The following is a 16647-nucleotide window of genomic DNA, read 5'->3' on the forward strand; positions in this document are numbered from 1 at the left end:
GTGGTGTCACACAGAAGATCATGTTATCAGTTCCTTGTAAATTATAAATAGTAGCTCACAACCAAAATGGATTGGGACAAACCAATGGAATGGTTGTAGTGTAATTTTGTATTAGTTTATCTTAACTATAAAAATACACTAATACACTATGAGTGTATTGAACATGACCATTTGAGGTTGTTCTTTTATACTAACTGCATAAAAGAACAAGACTTCTGTTATTATGGAAGTGTGTGCTCTTAATCCCGATATAATAACAAGCACATACACTTAGTATTTATTTCTTTAATTTATCAATGGCTGAGATTTATTCAGTTGGATCAATAGGCCCGATAAGTTGAGAAATAATATTATTTATATGGTGTGTTGTTGATTATAGAAGTAAATTGTGTCTTAGTAATCTAGGTTGATGATGTCCCATTGAGTAGCTCATAAGGTTTGTCAAGTAAATCCTGCAGGTGGACCTAGTCCGACATGACAATGAAGTTGAGTGGTACTACTCTTGGAGCTAGTTGTTAATTAAGTGAGTGAAAGTAACTCATTTGATTAATGGACATTCGATATCTTTAACATAGGGAGATTAACACACTCATAATAAGAAGGAGCCTATAATGTAATATGAGATTGGTGCGGTAGTTCAATAATAATTCTTTAGTGGTATGAGTTATTATTGATGAACTTGAGTTGGGTATTCGGGGCGAACACAGGAAGCTCAAGCTCATTGGGAGACCAAAACCAATTCCTCCTCTCGGTCCCTGTTGTAGCCTCTATAAAGCCTTGTATCCACCTAGTCCACTTCTTACCCAAGTAATGGGCCGGACACATCCTTGCTTGGTGCAAAGGGGCCGGCCAAGCATCAACTTGGAGCCCAAGAGGTGGCCGGCCAAAACCATTCTTGCTGTCCAAGCATGGGGTTGGCTACACCACTAGGATTAAAGGGAGATTTTATTTTGTTAAAATCTTTCCTTTTGTAGCCATTCATGAAGGGATTTAAAAGAGAAATTTTAATTTTAAGATTTCCTTTTACAGTCATTCTCGTGGTTTTAAAAAAGAGTTTTAAAATTTTAAAATCTTTCCTTTTATGGTTATCTATAAAAGATTAAAGAGAGATTTTAATTTTTGATAAAACTTTCCTTTTTGTATCGATGATTTAAAAAGAGAAGTTTTAATTAATCTTTCCTTTTTGTAGTTGTCTACATGTTTTAAAAGAGAGAGATTAATTTTAAAACTTTCCTTTATTGCCATGTACAATAGGAAATTTAGAAAAGAGATATTTTAATTGTTGTTAAAATTTCCTTTTTAATGGGAGGGCATAAATAAGGAAGTTTTAATTATGTTTGAAACTTTCCTTTTTTGCCATGACCAAGAATTTTAAAAGAGAAGGAGAGGTTTCTGTTAGCTAGAGCCCTAGAGTCAATCATTTGAGGATTGTATTTTGGACTTATTGTATCATATTCTATATAAATAAAGACATTTTGATTTTGGTTATTATACTTACTTGTATTGGTGCCAAATAAACTAAGTATAATAATGTCCTTGAGTAGACGGTTCTCACCTATATCAATCGGTTAGTTGAACCGATAGTGAGATGATATAGGGAACACTACTCTTAATCATTCCTAGTCAAGTATTAACATTCAGGGACAATGTTAATGCAATAAGAATAGCATGTAGGTCAACTCGATGACTTGATCTCACAAGTCATGGATATAGAGATATCAAGTTGACACATGGGTATACATTAGAGAATGTATACTGAATGACCCGCCATGAGAAAGTATCATGGATCGTTATATGAGTGTCATATATTTTCTCATGTGGCTATTAGTATGACTACTAGTCCTTAGACCTGAAGTCACCATAGATCCCTACATAAAGAGTTATGTACTTTGGTTTCGTCAAACGTCACCCGTAACTGGGTGGACTATAAAGGCGATTACTGGGTATATAACAAATTATGCAGAGGGATGTGAGTGATGTAGATGGGATCTATCCCACCTATATGACAGAAGAGACATCGGTATTCTTGATAGAGTGAGACCACGAAGTGCATGGCCATGCCCAAATGAGTCAATATAGGATATTGAGCTCATTTGATTTAGTGAGTCTACTTGGAGTTCAAGATTTAGATTGGTCAGAGGATGACACGGTCTATGCCTCACATTGGCCAATCTAGATGTCTAGGATAGAAGGACACTTGTCATATTTTGTGAGGAGTCACAATTAGTAGTCACAAGGTGATGTCGGATCTCGACATTCTTGTAACTTGGGTAGTAATGATGTGTTGCTAGATACCGCTCATTACTTATGCTCCTAAATGGGTTTAGGGCATTGCCAACGTTACAAGAACCTATAGGGTCACACACTTAGGACAATTAGATGGAGATTAGGTTCATATGATGAACACCTAAATCAAATTGGATTAAGAGTAATCCTAATTGGGCTAACTTGAGTTCGACTCAAGTTGATTCATGTGTTCAATGAGTCTAATTTAGATTTTGACTCATTGAATCAATTTAATTAAATGAATTAGATTCATTATATTAAGTTGGCTTGAATCAAATGGTTGGATTCGATCAACTATAGAAGAGATTTGGTCAAGTTTGACTTGACTTGAGAGGAAGATTAAAAGTCAAGTTTGACTTGACTTTATGCCACCTCATTGGTGAGTTGGCATTGATGTGGACCAATGATGTTACTCCACATCATCATGGGTGCCACCTCATGGAAGTTACAAAGCCATTCTCTTTAATGACTTCACATTAATTGCAATTAATGCAATTAATTTGGGGTTACAATGGAGAGTGGCCGGCCACTATGGTTTTGAATGAGAATTCAATTTTTCATTCATGTGTGCATTTTTCTTCCTTCTTCCTCTCAAGCTCTCCCTCTCCTCCTTCCTTGGCCGAACCACATAGGTGCTAGCACACCTTGGTTTTTGGTCATCTCCACCTAGTGAGTTCGTGTGGATACTTCTAGAGGAGTGTCTATTTTGACACTCTCGAGATCCGGCACCGTTTGGACGAGCGGGAACGCAAAGGGCTTCTCTACAAGGGTAAATTTCTAAACATGTAGATCTAAGTGTAGATCTGGATCCATGGCTAGGGGCTTTCGGGGTTTCCGCGACGCGAAAAAGCGGTTTTCGCGACCCGAAAAAACCCAACAGTGGTATCAGAGCCACGTGCGAAGCTTGTACGAGTTTAATTTGATTTTTATGAAAAATTAAAGCTTCTGTACATTTCTGTAAATTTATGATTTTCATAGTTTTAAGAGTAATATTTCTCGTAGAAGCGAAGCACAAGTGTTTATACACTTGTAGGCTTCGACTACCGAGAAATTTTTCCCAAAACGGCATCGTTTCGACCCAAATCCTTTTGGGACAGCGGGATAAGGTGCTCTTGGATCGCTTAGGAGCAACTCGCGATGGTTAGATCGTGGGTAGGGGTACTGCCCCTAACCTCGTAAGGGGATTTGCTCCGCGATTGCGCCCGGAATCGCTAATCGGGACCGCCGGGAAAAATTTACTCATAAAATCTGTAAAATTATGAAAAATTACAGAAATATATAATTTTGAATTATATATTAATTTTGTGATAGTCATGACCCAAAGACCCAATTCAATTGGACAATTGTGTTGTAATTCATAATACGGTCTGCGTGCCGTTATGTGATGTGCGTGCTTGTATTTTATTTTTATTTTATGTTTCGCGACCTGCGCGTCGTGCCTTTCTTTTATTCTGGTTGTAAATTAGATTTAGACTCGAATGTAACTCGAGTTTCAAAATTGTAATGTACAAAAAAAAAAAAAATTGGAGCTGTGGAAGGTCCACTCGAGACGGAGTTACGAGGAAGGCGCGAGCAACACAAGGTGGTCAAAAGGAAGGCGCTTGAGAAGTTGACCATAGGTTGACCATCCGGTCTTCTCATTGGCTTGAGAAGATCGTAGTAGGGCCATGACTAATCACAAAACTTAGTTAATTACTTGTGTATATGATGCATGTTTAATTAAGTAATTAATTAGTGCCTAGCGATTAAGATTAGATCTAAATCGTGCACAAGATGCACCCTTACAATTAGATTAGATCTACATCGTGTACAAGATGCACTCTATCGATTAGATTAGATCTATTTCGTGTATATGATACAACATCATTTAGATTAGATCTAAATCACGACAACTCAAAATGTCTACCATGCCGTGATACCTACCACTACCTCGATCGCATGATGTTGTTGAATCTGCCAAAGCAGAGCAACACATACTATCTTAGTAGGGTACGGAGGGAAAATCTTGGTCCCGCCTATCAACGCATGGGAGAGTACAAACTCAATTAGATTGAGTATTCCTAGTTTACTCGATTGGATCGAGTACAACTATAGGCATTCTTCCAATGGTTGGAAAGGTAGGACAAAATCACGTTTATATTAATTCTCGGGCGTATTAGCCAAAGCTAACTCGAGTTTTAATATAAATGCGGATTTCATCCTATAAACAAGAGTTGCATAGAGATGTAATTGGTAATCGTTACCTACCGATCATACTAAGTCTTGGGCGTATTAGCCAAAGCTAACTCAAGGGTTAGTATGATGTGGATCTTGTCCCACATGAAATATAGAATTCAGTGGGAGCATTATATAGTTAAAGGCCTAATTAAATGATTAAGAATATGATATTTATTTCTACTTTTATTCTGTTGTAGATAACCATGACGTCAAATACGAACACCTTCTCCCTGCGATCTGTCCTTGAGAAGGACAAGCTCAACGGAGCAAATTTCCTGGACTGGTACAGGAATCTGAGAATAGTTCTCACTCAGGAACGTAAACTGTATGTTATGGAGCAGCCCATTCTGGAGGCTCCTCCTGCCACTGCCACGCGAGCAGACCGTGATGCTTATAAGAAGCATCAAGATGACGCATTAGATGTGTCTTGTCTTATGCTCGCGACCATGAACTCTGAGCTTCAGAAGCAACATGAGTTGATGGGTGCTTACGATATGGTTGAACATCTTTGTCACCTATATCAAGGACAAGCAAGGCACTGGAAGAGGAACTCCAAAGAATACCTTGAAGATCTTAAGAAGAAGAGAAATAAGATTTCTACTTCAGGTATACATGTTATAGAAGTCAACCTCTCTATTTCTTCATCGTGGGTATTAGATACCGGATGTGCTTCGCACATTTGTACTAATGTACAACTGCTGAGGAATAGCAGGGCATTGACGAAGTGTGAGATAGACCTACGAGTAGGCAATGGAGCACGAGTTGCTGCTATTGCTGTAGGAACTAATCATCTATCTCTTCCCTCTGGGCTTGTACTAGAATTAGATGATTGTTGTTATGTGCCTGACTTGACTAAGAACATAATTTCAGTTTCTTGTTTGGACAAGAAAGGATTTTCGTTTACAATAAAGAACAAATGTTGTTCCATCTATTTAAACGATATGTTCTATTGTAGTGCACCTCTGATAAACGGACTCTATATTCTAGACCTTGAGAGCCCTATCTATAACGTAAATACCAAGAGGTTCAAGTCTAATGACATGAACCAAACCTACCTTTGGCACTGTCACTTAGGTCATATAAATGACAAGCGTTTATCCCAGCTCCATAAGGATGGTTTGTTGGACTCATTTGATTTTGAATCATAAGAGATATGCGAGTCATGCCTACGAGGCAAGATGACCAAGAGTCCCTTTAGTGGGCACTGCGAGAGAGCAACTGATTTGTTAGGACTCATACATAGTGATGTATGTGGCCCTTTCAATGTTGCTGCTAGAGGTTGTTACAGGTAGTTCATCACATTTACTGATGATTTCAGTAGATATGGTTATGTGTAATTGATGACACATAAGTCTGAATCCTTTGAAAAGTTCAAAGAATTCAAGAATGAAGTACAGAACCATCTTGGCAAGAGTATTAAGATACTTCGATCCGATCGAGGTGGAGAATACCTTAGCCATGAGTTCTGTGACTATCTAGCTGAGTGTGGGATTCTATCCCAACTCACTCCTCCTGGAACACCACAGTGGAATGGTGTATCCGAAAGGAGGAATCATACCCTATTAGATATGGTACGATCGATGATGAGTCACACAGATCTTCCGACATACCTTTGGGGCTATGCTCTAGACACGACAACTTTTATACTCAACCGAGTTCCATCCAAGGATGTGATAAAGACACCATATAGGATATGGACTGGGAGAGATGCCCAGGTGTCTTTCATAAGGATTTGGGGTTGTGAGGCTTACGTTCGACGTCAAGTCTCAGACAAATTAGGATCCAAATCTGACAAGTGCTATTTCATTGGATATCCCAAGGAAACTAAGGGATATTACTTCTACATTCCCAGTCAGCACAAGGTAGTTGTGGCAAAGACTGGGGTCTTTCTAGAAAGGGACTTTGTTTCTAGAAAGACTAGTGGGAGCGCGTTCGATCTTGAAGAAGTTCAAGATGCGAACAATAGCACTGATGCCTCGATGGAAATTGAACTGGAACCACAAAGTGTTGTGGATGATGTTCCACAAGGAGTTGAGGAACAACAACCAGTTCAAGTAGACATTCCTCTTCGCAGGTCTGATAGGGTACGTCGTCAGCCTGAGAGATACTCATTTCTCTTGTCTGACCATGATGGCGTTGTGCTCATAGAGGATAAGCCTACCACCTATCAGGAAGCTGTGATGAGATCAGATTCCGAGAAATGGCTATAGGCCATGAGATCCGAGATGGAATCCATGTACACCAACCAAGTTTGGACTTTGGTTGATCCACCTGAAGGGGTAAAACCCATTGGGTGCAAGTGGGTCTTTAAGAGAAAGACTGACATGGATGGACTTATCTATAAGAGTCACTTGGTAGCTAAAGTTTCAAGCAGATTCATAGTATTGACTATGCTGAAACCTTTTCTCCAGTAGCGATGTTTAAGTCCATTCGGATCATGCTTGCTATTGCAGCCTACCATGACTATGAGATATGGCAGATGGATGTCAAAACCACGTTTCTGAATGGAAACCTGCTCGAGGATGTGTACATGACACAACCTGAGGGTTTTGTAGATCCACAGCATACTAGTAGAGTATGCAAGCTGCATAGGTCCATTTATGGACTAAAGCAAGCTTCTCGGAGCTGGAATCTTCAATTCGATGATGCAATCAAATAGTTTGGTTTCATCAAGAATGAAGATGAACCTTGTGTCTACAAGAAGGTTGTAGGGGATATAGTTGTCTTCCTCATATTGTATGTGGATGACGTACTACTCATTGGGAAGGACATCCCTATGCTTCAGTCTGTCAAGACCTGGCTAGGGATTTACTTCTCAATGAAGGACTTAGGTGAGGTATCTCGTATTCTAGGGATACAGATCTATAGAGATAGATCTGAGAGATTGCTTGGCCTAAGTCAGAGTACATACATTGACAAGGTACTCCTTCGGTTTGCCATGCAGAACTCCAAGAAGGGATTTCTACCGATATCACAAGGCGTGAGTCTTTCGAAGACTCAAGGTCCCTCTTCTAGAGAAGAGAGAGACCGCATGGATCAGATCCCTTATGCCTCAGCCATAGGATCGATCATGTACGCCATGCTATGTACTCGACCTGATGTCTCGTACGCCTTGAGCATGACGAGCAGATACCAGTCAGATCCAGGTGAAAGTCACTGGATAGCGATCAAGAATATTCTTAAGTACTTAAGAAGGAATAAAGAATATTTCTTAATGTATGGAGGCAATGATGAGCTAGCTGTAAAGGGTTACAGTGATGCTAGCTTCCAGACTGACCAGGATGATTATAGATCACAGTCGGGGTTCGTATTTTACATTAATGGTGGTGCTGTCAGCTGGAAGAGTTCGAAGCAGGATACAGTAGCTGATTCTACAACAGAAGCCGAGTACATTGCTGCATCAGAGGCAGCAAAGGAGGCAGTTTGGATCCGCAAGTTCATCACTGAACTTGGGGTGGTTCCTAGCATTGCTGACCCCATTGAGGTCTATTGTGACAACAATGGAGCTATAGCACAGGCGAAGGAACCTCGCTCACACCAGTGGACCAAACACATACTACGGCGCTTACATCTCATTCGAGAGATCGTCGAGAGAGAAGATGTGAAGATTTGCAGAGTACCTACAGAGGCTAACATTGCAGATCCCTTGACCAAAGCTTTGGCACAGAAGAAGCATGATGGTCACACTAGGTCATTTGGGCTTAGAGCCTACACTGATTGGCACTAGTGCTAGTGGGAGATTGTTAGCTAGAGCCCTAGAGCCAATCATTTGATGATTGTATTTTGGACTTATTGTATCATATTCTATATAAATAAAGGCATTTTGATTTTGGTTATTTTACTTACTTGTATTGGTGCCAAATAAACTAAGTATAATAATGTCCTTGAGTAGATGGTTCTCACCTATATCAATCGGTTAGTTGAACCGATAGTGAGATGATATAGGGAACACTACTATTAATCATTCCTAGTCAAGTATTAACATTCAGGGACAATGTTAATGCAATAATACTAGCATGTAGGTCAGCTCGATGACTTGATCTCACAATCATGGATATAGAAATATCAAGTTGACACATGGGTATATATTAGAGAATGTATACTGAATGACCTGCCATGAGAAAGTTGTTGGTGCAATCAACCTAGGTTTTGATCGGTACGATCATAGTTTTGATGAGTGTGTCAAAGAGTTTAAGTTAGGTTCACCCTCGTATCTGATATGTGTATTTGAGTTGTGTAGGTTCGCAAGATACACATGTGACTCAAGTTGATGGCTTCGGGTCTGGTGAAGGATGAAGCATCCGAGGGACCGTGGACAAGGCAGCGAGGACAAGGGCCGAGGGAAGCAATTTCGAGGCATACGCGAAGGATGTCATTGGGGACGAGCCGCAGGCTTGAATGCATCCGAGGGACGAGAGCCAAAGAAAGTATGCTTGAAGGTTCTGGTAAAGCTGCAAAGGAAGCGTCAAAAGAGTCGTAAGGGTGAGGGTACGAGTACACGAGAGATTGTACTCGGAGTAAAAACATAAATTCTAGGGTTTACTGTAGCAGTACTGTAGCAGCACTGTAGCAGTCGACTGCATGTTTTAGCAGTCGACTGGTGCAGTCGACTGCGCAGTCGACTGGGCGCGAACAGAATGGTTCTGTTCGTTCGGTCGGTGTAGATCAGTCGACTGCAAGTTTTAGCAGTCGACTGCACCAGTCGACTGCTAGTTTTAGCAGTCGACTGGTAAATGACCGTTGGTGCTGGAAAGTAGCCGTTGGCTACCTCCAACGGTAACACCAGTCGACTGCATGTTTTAGCAGTCGACTGGTGCCGAGATGAGTTGATATGATGATCAACTCTCTCCTCTTATTTATAGGGAAGCTTTGGGGCTTGAAGGAGGTTACTAATGCTTATTGAATAACTCCTTGTCATTGCCCAAAAGCTTCCAAGCCTACTCTCTTCCTCCTAAACCTAAGTTCATCATTGTAAAGAGGAAGAGATCCTTTGTGAGAGGTTTGCTCCACCGAGAAGGAGAAAGCTCTAGCCGGAGATTGCCGGGGACTGATCCACCGAAGGATCAAGGGCTCGTCCACCTCAAGGACACGCCGTGGAGTAGGAGCAAGCAATCTCCGAACCACGTAAAAGAATCGTGTTAGCGTTTGTGTTCTTACTCATTGCTTTCTTGTTTTAGTTTCATTTCCGCTTGCGCAAACTAACCGTGTAGAGAAGAAATCGAAGTTGGGGGTGACCTAGCTATCCAACCCCCCTTCTAGCCTACCACCGATCCCTTACAAGTGGTATCAGAGCAAGGACACTCTTCAACGGACTAATCGCCAAGAAGAACAACATCATCAATGGCCGGCTCAAACATTCATCCACCCAAATTCGAAGGGGACTTCTCTTGGTGGAAGAAGAGAATGGAGGTATTCTTCGAAACCGATTTTGATATTATGCTAATCATGGAAAATGGTTTCGAAGTGCCTAGGGATCAAGACAATAAGATACTTGAGAAAACAAGGTGGAGCAAGAAGCAAAGAGAAGAACATTTAGCGAATTCAAAAGCCATCCATCATCTACTAAATGTTATTCCCCAACAAGAAGTAACAAGGGTGGGAACCTACTCAAGCGCCAAGGAGTTATGGGAAAAGCTAGTGGAGCTTCATGAAGGCACATCGGAGGCTAAGTTGGCAAGAAGAGATCTTCTCCGAACTCAACTCAATAATGTAAAGCTTGAGAAGGGAGATAAGGTATCTACACTTCATGCTAAAATTAAAGAAATTTTAAGTAGACTAACAAGTGTAGGTGAGAAGCTCTCCAACCGAGACATCATAATGAAAGCCATCAATGCCTTCCCAAGAAACTCGACATGGAGCTCCATTGTAGATTCATTCTACATTTCAAAGGATCTAGAGAAGAGCTCTCTAGATGAATTCTTCTCAACAATGGAGCTTCACGAAACAAGGGTTGAAGGATTAGAAGGAGAAGCAAATAGATCAAGAGGAGTAGCCCTTGTGGCAAACAAGGGAAAGGGTAAGAAGAAGAAGTCTTCATCCCCACCATCCTCCGACTCCGAAGAATCAAGTGCCTCAATGGATAGTGATCAAGAGGCATATATGGTAAGAAAAATGAGAAAATCATTTAAATCTTTTTCTTCTAACAAAACACATGCTAGGAGAAGTTCAAGGGGCAAGAGTAGAAGAAGAAAGATCAAATGCTACAATTGTCAAGGAGAGGGACATATGAGAGATGATTGCCCTCTCTTGAAGAAGAAGGAAGGGAAGAAGAAGGAGGAGAAGAAGACAAAAGAAAAGGGGAAGAAGGCTCAAAACCTAAAAGCAACATGGGATGATCCTTCATCATCATCGGAGGAAGAAGAGCACCATGTAGTAAATTTTGCTTTAATGGGAATTGATGATGTAGCCTCCACCTCATCCGAGCAAGAAGAAGGAAAGAGCTCAAGCGAAGATGAAGAGGGGAACTCAAGTGAAGAGGGAGGTCAAACTTCGGATTCGGACGTCTCGGTAAGTGAGGTACATAATCTTCCTCCTCATGTCTTAATTAAAATTATTTCAAGCACAAATGATGATTTGTTTAAGGCAAAAAGAAAGAACAAATCCTTGAAAAATGACATTTGCATGCTTAAAGAAAAATTAGAATCCATGCCTATTAGGGATGATGATTTGCATGCTTCCTCTACAAGTTCAAATGATTCATGTTTAGAAGAGGAAAATAGGAAATTAAGGGAAATGGTAGAATACCTCACCATAGCCCTTAGAAAATTTGAAATTGGCTCAAATACCTTAACCATGATTATTGGGAGCCAAAGGGCAAGTTTTAAGAAAAATGGGCTAGGATACAATGAACCCAATAATGAAAAGACTTATCATTGTCTACTTGCTAGGGGGAAATCAAAGACAAAGACCATAGATAGGAAATGGATCCCTAAGGAGTACTTGGTCAACCCAATTAGAGAGAACTTCTATTGGGTGCCAAAATCAATCCTTAAGGGTTAGAGGATTTTAGGTCAAGTCAACCATAGAAATCATAATTCCAATTTTTTGGTTGACTTGAGACCTTAAGGGGGAGCACTTAGCCTTGATAGAAATTCATGATAAAAAGGGCTAAGTGGAGATTACCTTTATCTCACAATGACTTGCATTATTTTCTAACAATAAATGTGAGATAATAGGATGATACAAATAATTCATATATGCTTATGGCATTTTGATGAGTTATGAAATGTATCAATTTTTAGTGATCATAGACCAACTATGGGGAAAGCAAATGTTTAATTAATGGACATCTTGCCCATAGATCATATTTGGACATTTCAAATGTTTTGAAAATAATTCTATGATTTATTTACTGTGGTTTAGCTATTTTGAAACATATGATTGCAAAACAAGGTTTCAAATTGATACAAACTTGATTGATTTTTAAAGTGTTTGAGTTTTTATCAAAACTTCAAAAATATGATGAATTTTCATGAAAACATATTTTTCCTTGTTAAATAACATTATAAGAAATATGTGTTTAAAATTTCATGATTTTTCGAATTTTCTAGAATTTTCTATGCATTTCTGAAGTTGGCTGTAAAATGCTGAAATTCGGGTTGGTTTGTGCCAGTCGACTGCGACAGATAGCAGTCGACTGGTAGCTATTTCCAGCACTTTCAAGAGCTGGTTTTGGGTATTTTTAAGTCCACATTGATACCATAGTATGTATACATGTTTGGTACAATTTTTGATGGTGTCAAAGGGGGAGAAATGCAAAGGTTTAAGTTAAAAACCTAACTATGTGCAAAACTTGAAAATTATGGTTGAGAGCATATGTAAGGGGGAGCTTGGGTATTATGCTTCATGTTTACATATTGCTTCTAATTTTCATGTTGATATTTATGCCTAACTTAAACATATTTCCACACATCAAAAAGGGGGAGATTGTTGGTGCAATCAACCTAGGTTTTGATCGGTACGATCATAGTTTTGATGTGTGTGTCAAAGAGTTTAAGTTAGGTTCACTCTCGTATCTGATATGTGTATTTGAGTTGTGTAGGTTCGCAAGATACACATGTGACTCAGGTTGATGGCTTCGGGTCTGGTGAAGGATGAAGCATCCGAGGGACCGTGGACAAGGCAGCGAGGACAAGGGCCGAGGGAAGCAATTTCGAGGCATACGCGAAGGATGTCATTGGGGACGAGCCGCAGGCTTGAATGCATCCGAGGGACGAGAGCCAAAGAAAGTATGCTTGAAGGTTCTGTTAAAGCTGCAAAGGAAGCGTCAAAAGAGTCGTAAGGGTGAGGGTACGAGTGCACGAGAGATTGTACTCGGAGTAAAAACATAAATTATAGGGTTTACTGTAGCAGTACTGTAGCAGCACTGTAGCGTTTCTGTAGCAGTACTGTAGCAGTACTGCATGTTTTAGCAGTCGACTGGTGCAGTCGACTGCGCAGTCGACTGGGCGCGAACAGAATGGTTCTGTTCGTTCGGTCGGTGTAGATCAGTCGATTGTAAGTTTTAGCAGTCGACTGGTAAATGACCGTTGGTGCTGGAAAGTAGCCGTTGGCTACCTCCAACGGTAACACCAGTCGACTGCATGTTTTAGCAATCGACTGGTGCCGAGATGAGTTGATATGATGATCAACTCTCTCCTCTTATTTATAGGGAAGCTTTGGGACTTGAAGGAGGTTACTAATGCTTATTGAATAACTCCTTGTCATTGCCCAAAAGCTTCCAAGCCTACTCTCTTCCTCCTAAACCTAAGTTCATCATTGTAAAGAGGAAGAGATCCTTTGTGAGAGGTTTGCTCCACCGAGAAGGAGAAAGCTCTAGCCGGAGATTGCCGGGGATTGATCCACCGAAGGATCAAGGGCTCGTCCACCTCAAGGACACGCCGTGGAGTAGGAGCAAGCAATCTCCGAACCACGTAAAAGAAGCGTTTTAGCGTTTGTGTTCTTACTCATTGCTTTCTTGTTTTAGTTTCATTTCCGCTTGCGTAAACTAACCGTGTAGAGAAGAAATCGAAGTTGGGGGTGACCTAGCTATCCAACCCCCCTTCTAGCCGGCCACTGATCCCTTACAAAAGTATCATGGATCGTTATATGAGTGTCATATACTTTCTCATGTGGCTATTAGTATGACTACTAGTCCTTAGACCTGAAGTCACCATAGATCCCTACATAAGGAGTTATGTACTTTGGTTTTGTCAAACGTCACCCGTAACTGGGTGGACTATAAAGGCGATTACTGGGTATATAACAAATTATGCAGAGGAATGTGAGTGATGTAGATGGGATCTATCCCTCCTATATGACGGGAGAGACATCGGTATTCTTGATAGAGTGAGACCACGAAGTGCATGTCCATGCCCAACTGAGTCAATATAGGATATTGAGCTCATTTGATTTAGTGAGTTTACTTGGAGTTCAAGATTTAGATTGGTCAGAGGATGACACGGTCTATGCCTCACATTGACCAATCTAGATGTCTAGGATAGAAGGACACTTGTCATATTTTGTGAGGAGTCACAATTAGTAGTCACAAGGTGATGTCGGATCTCGACATTCTTGTAACTTGGGTAGTAATGATGTGTTGCTAGATACCGCTCATTACTTATGCTCCTAAATGGGTTTAGGGCATTGCCAACGTTACAAGAACCTATAGGGTCACACACTTAGGACAATTAGATAGAGATTAGGTTCATATGATGAACCAAGAGGATTAGATTCATTTGATGAATCAAATTAGATTAAGAGTAATCCTAATTGGGCTAACTTGAGTTCGACTCAAGTTGATTCATGTGTTCAATGAGTCTAATTTAGATTTTGACTCATTGAATCAATTTAATTAAATGAATTAGATTCATTATATTAAGTTGGCTTGAATCAAATGGTTGGATTCGATCAACCATAGAAGAGATTTTGTCAAGTTTGACTTGACTTGAGAGGAAGATTAAAAGTCAAGTTTGACTTGACTTTATGCCACTTCATTGGTGAGTTGGCATTGATGTGGACCAATGATGTTACTCCACATCATCATGGGTGCCACCTCATGGAAGTTACAAAGTCATTCTCTTTAATGACTTCACATTAATTGCAATTAATGCAATTAATTTGGGGTTACAATGGAGAGTTGGCCGGCCACTATGGTTTTGAATGAGAATTCAATTTTTCATTCATGTGTGCATTTTTCTTCCTTCTTCCTCTCAAGCTCTCCCTCTCCTCCTTCCTTGGCCGAACCACATAGGTGCTAGCACACCTTGGTTTTTGGTCATCTCCACCTAGTGAGTTCGTGTGGATACTTCTAGAGGAGTGTCTATTTTGACACTCTCGAGATCCGGCACCGTTTGGACGAGCGAGAACGCGAAGGGCTTCGCTACAAGGGTAAATTTCTAAACATGTAGATCTAAGTGTAGATCTAGATAGTAAACTCGTACTCGTAAGTTTTTCGTAAATTTTCTTCGCACGGATCCATGGCTAGGGGCTTTCGGGGTTTCCACGACGCGGAAAAGCGGTTTTCGCGTCCCGAAAAACCCAACAGTTTCCTCATGAGATACACAACCTAAGCCTTGCCTCTTCTCCTCTCTTCCTTGTGGTCGGCCCTCTCCTTTCTTCTTCTTTCTTTGTTTTCTTTTCCATAAGGGTCGGCGGCACCTTTCTCCTTGTCTCCTCTTTTGCTTCCTTAGTGCTGGCAGCATCAAGGATTGGAAAATCATTGTGGTTGGTTGCTTAGAGAGGAAGAAGAAGAAGAGGAGTAGCACTTGGTGGCCAGTTGCTTGGAGGAGAAGAAGAAGAAGGAAACTTCCTATTTTGGCATCCCTTGGTGGCTCGAGTCTTGAAGGAGAAGAAGTGGTTCGAGTGGATTTCATCTTGGTAGATTGTCGCACACATGACGTCCAAGAGAAGGAGAGGAATACAACAAAATATCAAGAGGTCTTTAGCTACAAAGAAAGGTATAACTAATTAATGGTTTCCGCTTCGAATTAATTAGTTAGTTTTCTTTACATGGATTCTGAAACACCAACACAAGAGGCTAGCGATTTTATGTATCGATTATGTGCTATAGATTTTGTATTTCAGTTTTGTGTTTCAATCTTGTGTTTCTATTGTGGTCTCTATAGTTAAACCTATGGTTACTTTAAAAATTTAAACATCAAATTTCTTTGAAAGGCTTTGTCTAGGAAGTGGTGGATGATCTCATACCCAAGAAGACCTAGTGCCTCGCCATGTATAACTTGGAAGCTGATCTTTGAAATATATGTTTGATCATCTTCTGTAATGTGGTTTAACTTAGGATGATCACATTGGTTAAACTTGAAGTAAATATGTTAAGTATCGTTTCCAATCCAAGTTTAACTTCTGATGAACAACTTGGGTTAATAATGTTAATCAGCGTTTGCAATCCAAGTTGTACTTCAGTAGAGCACATGGGTAGCTAGGTTAAGTTCTGTGCTTGTACAAATTTTTGTACAGGGGAACAGATCGGAATCCAGGTGTAGCAACCAACAGCAACCTCATATTGAAGCAGAAAGTTTTCAACTAGACCCGGAGTTAATTTTCATGATACAAGGTCACAAATTTGGAGGAGAAGTATCAGAAAGTCATTATCTTCACCTTGAGGCATTCCTAGAACTTTGTGATATGTTGAATTGTGAAGGAGCATTAGCAGATGCATTTTGATTGATAGCATTTTCTTTCAGTATCAAGGATAAAACAAAGACTTGGTTATATTCCTTTCGTCCTTAAAGCATCACAAGTTGAAAATAATTAGAAAAGTAATTTCTGGATCATTTTTTCCCTCTAAGTAGAACAATTTATATGAGGAATTGCATCATAAATTTTGCTCATACATATGGAAAATCATTATTTGAAGCATGGGACAGATTCAAAAGTCTACAAAGACAGTGCCCTCATCATGGTTTGGAGAAATGGCTAACCCTGCACATATTCTATAGGGGAATTTCTTTCTCAGATAAGTGTTTGGTAGATTCATCAGCTGGAGGTTCTTTTATGGACAAGAGTGTAGATGAAGCATATACGTTAATTGATCAAGTGACATTGAACCTCCATGAATGGTCGAACAAAAGTTGGATGGAATCTCCTTCAAAAATTCAAGAAGTGCAAGCCATAAATGTAAGAGAGTCTATCAAACAAATTGCA

At 40.2% G+C, this 16647-nt stretch overlaps 1 non-coding gene across 1 annotated transcript; it reads right to left on the minus strand.

Moving 5' to 3' along the window:
* Nucleotides 1-16303: 16303 nt before the first annotated feature.
* Nucleotides 16304-16409, minus strand: LOC122025889. The gene has a single exon (XR_006123909.1). It is a non-coding gene; the product is annotated as a small nucleolar RNA R71 (small nucleolar RNA).
* Between the last annotated feature and the right edge of the window lie 238 nt (nucleotides 16410-16647).

Source organism: Zingiber officinale, chromosome 9B, assembly GCF_018446385.1.
Source record: "Zingiber officinale cultivar Zhangliang chromosome 9B, Zo_v1.1, whole genome shotgun sequence".
Lineage (NCBI taxonomy): Eukaryota > Viridiplantae > Streptophyta > Magnoliopsida > Zingiberales > Zingiberaceae > Zingiber > Zingiber officinale.